We start from the raw sequence: 5,000 nt of genomic DNA, 5'->3' as shown, positions 1-5,000 counted from the left end.
CTTGTTACGACTTTTACTTCCTCTAAATGATCAAGTTTGATCGTCTTCTCGACACGCCGACGCGGCCGTTGCCAGCCGCGACGGGGCCGATCCAAGGATCTCACTAAACCATTCAATCGGTAGTAGCGACGGGCGGTGTGTACAAAGGGCAGGGACGTAATCAACGCAAGTTGATGACTTGCGCTTACTGGGAATTCCTCGTTCAAGGGAAACAATTGCAAGTCCCTATCCCAATCACGAATGAGGTTCAACGGGTTACCCGGACCTTTCGGCCTAGGTTAGACACTCGCTGCTTCACTCAGTGTAGCGCGCGTGCGGCCCCGGACATCTAAGGGCATCACAGACCTGTTATTGCTCAATCTCGTGTGGCTAAACGCCACTAGTCCCTCTAAGAAGTTAGACGCCGACCGAGAAGGTCGCGTAACTATTTAGCATGCCAGAGTCTCGTTCGTTATCGGAATTAACCAGACAAATCGCTCCACCAACTAAGAACGGCCATGCACCACCACCCACAGAATCAAGAAAGAGCTCTCAATCTGTCAATCCTACCTGTGTCCGGGCCGGGTGAGTTTCCCCGTGTTGAGTCAAATTAAGCCGCAGGCTCCACTCCTGGTGGTGCCCTTCCGTCAATTCCTTTAAGTTTCAGCTTTGCAACCATACTTCCCCCGGAACCCAAAGACTTTGGTTTCCCGGAAGCTGCCGGAAAGGTCGTCATGGTAACGCCTCCCGATCGCTAGTTGGCATCGTTTATAGTCAGAACTAGGACGGTATCTGATCGTCTTCGAACCTCTGACTTTCGCTCTTGATTAAAGAAAACATTCTTGGCGAATGCTTTCGCAGTAGTTCGTCTTCCGCCGATCCAAGAATTTCACCTCTAACGGCAGAGTACGGACGCCCCCGTCTGTCCCTCTTAATCATTACCTCGTGCTCCGAAAACCAACAAAATAGAACCGAGGTCCTATTCCATTATTCCATGCAACACTATGCAGGCGAACAGCCTGCTTTGAACACTCTAATTTTTTCAAAGTAAACTTATCGGCCACCGCCGACACTCAGTCAAGAGCACCGACGGAGAACCGAAGGTGAGGCGAACGCAACCAGTGACACGCCTTGCGACGGACCGGCGGCGCTCGCCCAAAATCCAACTACGAGCTTTTCAACCGCAACAACTTTAGCATACACTGTTGGAGCTGGAATTACCGCGGCTGCTGGCACCAGACTTGCCCTCCAATGGATACTCGTTAAGAGTTTTAGGATGTACTCATTCCAATTACAGGGCCTCGTTAGAGTCCTGTATTGTTATTTTTCGTCACTACCTCCCCGTGTCGGGAATGGGTAATTTGCGCGCCTGCTGCCTTCCTTGGATGTGGTAGCCGTTTCTCAGGCTCCCTCTCCGGAATCGAACCCTGATTCCCCGTTACCCGTTATCACAAAGGTAGGCACGTAGCGTACCTTCGACAGTTGATAGGGCAGACACTTGAATGATACGTCGTCGGTGCAGAGACCGTACGATCCGCGTGGTTATCCAGAGTCATCAAACGTCACAGGACGAACCCGGTCGGTTTTGATCTGATAAAAGCGCGCCTCCCGAAGTCGGCGCTTAATGCATGTATTAGCTCTAGAATTACCACAGTTATCCACTTCGCTTACGAGACCAAATAAACCAAGACTGATTTAATGAGCCATTCGCAGTTTCGCTTTACGAGAACTCGTACTTGCACCTGCATGGCTTAATCTTTGAGACAAGCATATCACTACTGGCAGGATCAACCAGATAGCTGCGACAGCTGCGCTCGGCCCTTGCTGGGCCGCCCGGCGCGTGCTCGTCGCATTCGTTTAAGACCGAGGCGATCGCCTGCGGCCGTACTCAGCTTCGACAGTCGCTGGCCGCGACGTCCACGCTCTCGCCGGCAGTGCCAAGCGGAGCGATTTGCGTTTTTTCTTTGCTCGCCCTCTCTCGGGCTCGATCCATTCAGTTTCGCACAAACAAGAGCTCTGCCGGCCGCCTGCAGCGGTGCCTAAAACCCGGGCATAACAATGCGACCGTTCTGCTAGGCCGACAAGCGCTCAAGCCAGACGCTCGATCGAACGCCCCCTACATATTAGTCGAGACAACGGCTCGCTCATTAGCATCGCGTTTGTACTTTAACTTTTTTCGGCTCGGCTTCTTTCGACGCCGATGCCGGCGACGCAGCACTCTCTCGCCCGCCAGCCACCGAGAAAAGGGTGCGCTCCGACCGGCCCCGCACCGCTCTTTCATGGCTCATTCGAGTTTACTGTCTTTCGCTCTGACATGCCTTACCTAGGGTTAGGTTAGTATGCTTGCACGTTTGTACTTTAACTTTTTTTGGCTCGGCTTCTTTCGACGCCGATGCCGGCGACGCAGCACTCTCTCGCCCGCCAGCCACCGAGAAAAGGGTGCGCTCCGACCGGCCCCGCACCGCTCTTTCTTGGCTCATTCGAAATTACTGTCTTTCGCTCTGACATGCCTTACCTAGGGTTAGGTTAGTATGCTTGCACGTTTGTACTTTAACTTTTTTCTGCTCGGCTTCTTTCGACGCCGATGCCGGCGACGCAGCACTCTCTCGCCCGCCAGCCACCGAGAAAAGGGTGCGCTCCGACCGGCCCCGCACCGCTCTTTCTTGGCTCATTCGAAATTACTGTCTTTCGCTCTGACATGCCTTACCTAGGGTTAGGTTAGTATGCTTGCACGTTTGTACTTTAACTTTTTTCGGCTCGGCTTCTTTCGACGCCGATGCCGGCGACGCAGCACTCTCTCGCCCGCCAGCCACCGAGAAAAGGGTGCGCTCCGACCGGCCCCGCACCGCTCTTTCATGGCTCATTCGAGTTTACTGTCTTTCGCTCTGACATGCCTTACTTAGGGTTAGGTTAGTATGCTTGCACGTTTGTACTTTAACTTTTTTTGGCTCGGCTTCTTTCGACGCCGATGCCGGCGACGCAACACTCTCTCGCCCGCCAGCCACCGAGAAAAGGGTGCGCTTCGACCGGCCCCGCACCGCTCTTTCTTGGCTCATTCGAAATTACTGTCTTTCGCTCTGACATGCCTTACCTAGGGTTAGGTTAGTATGCTTGCACGTTTGTACTTTAACTTTTTTTGGCTCGGCTTCTTTCGACGCCGATGCCGTCGACGCAGCACTCTCTCGCCCGCCAGCCACCGAGAAAAGGGTGCGCTCCGACCGGCCCCGCACCGCTCTTTCTTGGCTCATTCGAAATTACTGTCTTTCGCTCTGACATGCCTTACCTAGGGTTAGGTTAGTATGCTTGCACGTTTGTACTTTAACTTTTTTCGGCTCGGCTTCTTTCGACGCCGATGCCGGCGACGCAGCACTCTCTCGCCCGCCAGCCACCGAGAAAAGGGTGCGCTCCGACCGGCCCCGCACCGCTCTTTCATGGCTCATTCGAGTTTACTGTCTTTCGCTCTGACATGCCTTACCTAGGGTTAGGTTAGTATGCTTGCACGTTTGTACTTTAACTTTTTTTGGCTCGGCTTCTTTCGACGCCGGTGCCGGCGACGCAGCACTCTCTCGCCCGCCAGCCACCGAGAAAAGGGTGCGCTCCGACCGGCCCCGCACCGCTCTTTCTTGGCTCATTCGAAATTACTGTCTTTCGCTCTGACATGCCTTACCTAGGGTTAGGTTAGTATGCTTGCACGTTTGTACTTTAACTTTTTTCGGCTCGGCTTCTTTCGACGTCGATGCCGGCGACGCAGCACTCTCTCGCCCGCCAGCCACCGAGAAAAGGGTGCGCTCCGACCGGCCCCGCACCGCTCTTTCTTGGCTCATTCGAAATTACTGTCTTTCGCTCTGACATGCCTTACCTAGGGTTAGGTTAGTATGCTTGCACGTTTGTACTTTAACTTTTTTCGGCTCGGCTTCTTTCGACGCCGATGCCGGCGACGCAGCACTCTCTCGCCCGCCAGCCACCGAGAAAAGGGTGCGCTCCGACCGGCCCCGCACCGCTCTTTCTTGGCTCATTCGAAATTACTGTCTTTCGCTCTGACATGCCTTACCTAGGGTTAGGTTAGTATGCTTGCACGTTTGTACTTTAACTTTTTTCGGCTCGGCTTCTTTCGACGCCGATGCCGGCGACGCAGCACTCTCTCGCCCGCCAGCCACCGAGAAAAGGGTGCGCTCCGACCGGCCCCGCACCGCTCTTTCTTGGCTCATTCGAGTTTACTGTCTTTCGCTCTGACATGCCTTACCTAGGGTTAGGTTAGTATGCTTGCACGTTTGTACTTTAACTTTTTTCGGCTCGGCTTCTTTCGACGCCGATGCCGGCGACGCAGCACTCTCTCGCCCGCCAGCCACCGAGAATAGGGTGCGCTCCGACCGGCCCCGCACCGCTCTTTCTTGGCTCATTCGAAATTACTGTCTTTCGCTCTGACATGCCTTACCTAGGGTTAGGTTAGTATGCTTGCACGTTTGTACTTTAACTTTTTTCGGCTCGGCTTCTTTCGACGCCGATGCCGGCGACGCAGCACTCTCTCGCCCGCCAGCCACCGAGAAAAGGGTGCGCTCCGACCGGCCCCACACCGCTCTTTCTTGGCTCATTCGAAATTACTGTCTTTCGCTCTGACATGCCTTACCTAGGGTTAGGTTAGTATGCTTGCACGTTTGTACTTTAACTTTTTTCGGCTCGGCTTCTTTCGACGCCGATGCAGGCGACGCAGCACTCTCTCGCCCGCCAGCCACCGAGAAAAGGGTGCGCTCCGACCGGCCCCGCACCGCTCTTTCTTGGCTCATTCGAGTTTACTGTCTTTCGCTCTGACATGCCTTACCTAGGGTTAGGTTATTATGCTTGCACGTTTGTACTTTAACTTTTTTCGGCTCGGCTTCTTTCGACGCCGATGCCGGCGACGCAGCACTCTCTCGCCCGCCAGCCACCGAGAAAAGGGTGCGCTCCGACCGGCCCCGCACCGCTCTTTCTTGGCTCATTCGAAATTACTGTCTTTCGCTCTGACATGCCTTACCTAGGGTTAG

The 5,000-nt window shown here is 54.3% G+C and overlaps 1 non-coding gene across 1 annotated transcript in view; it reads right to left on the bottom strand.

The window, feature by feature from the left end:
- Positions 1–1,777, bottom strand: part of LOC144420217 (small subunit ribosomal RNA) — a 1,810-nt gene extending 33 nt beyond the window's left edge. The window contains exon 1 of the ribosomal RNA XR_013474570.1: positions 1–1,777. This exon is cut by the window's left edge and continues 33 nt beyond it. This is a non-coding gene — a ribosomal RNA (small subunit ribosomal RNA).
- Between the last annotated feature and the right edge of the window lie 3,223 nt (positions 1,778–5,000).

This window comes from Styela clava, chromosome 2 (assembly GCF_964204865.1).
Source record: "Styela clava chromosome 2, kaStyClav1.hap1.2, whole genome shotgun sequence".
Classification (NCBI taxonomy): domain Eukaryota; kingdom Metazoa; phylum Chordata; class Ascidiacea; order Stolidobranchia; family Styelidae; genus Styela; species Styela clava.
Note: the sequence above shows the minus strand (reverse complement) of the source record. Positions and strands in the feature narration are given on the sequence as shown.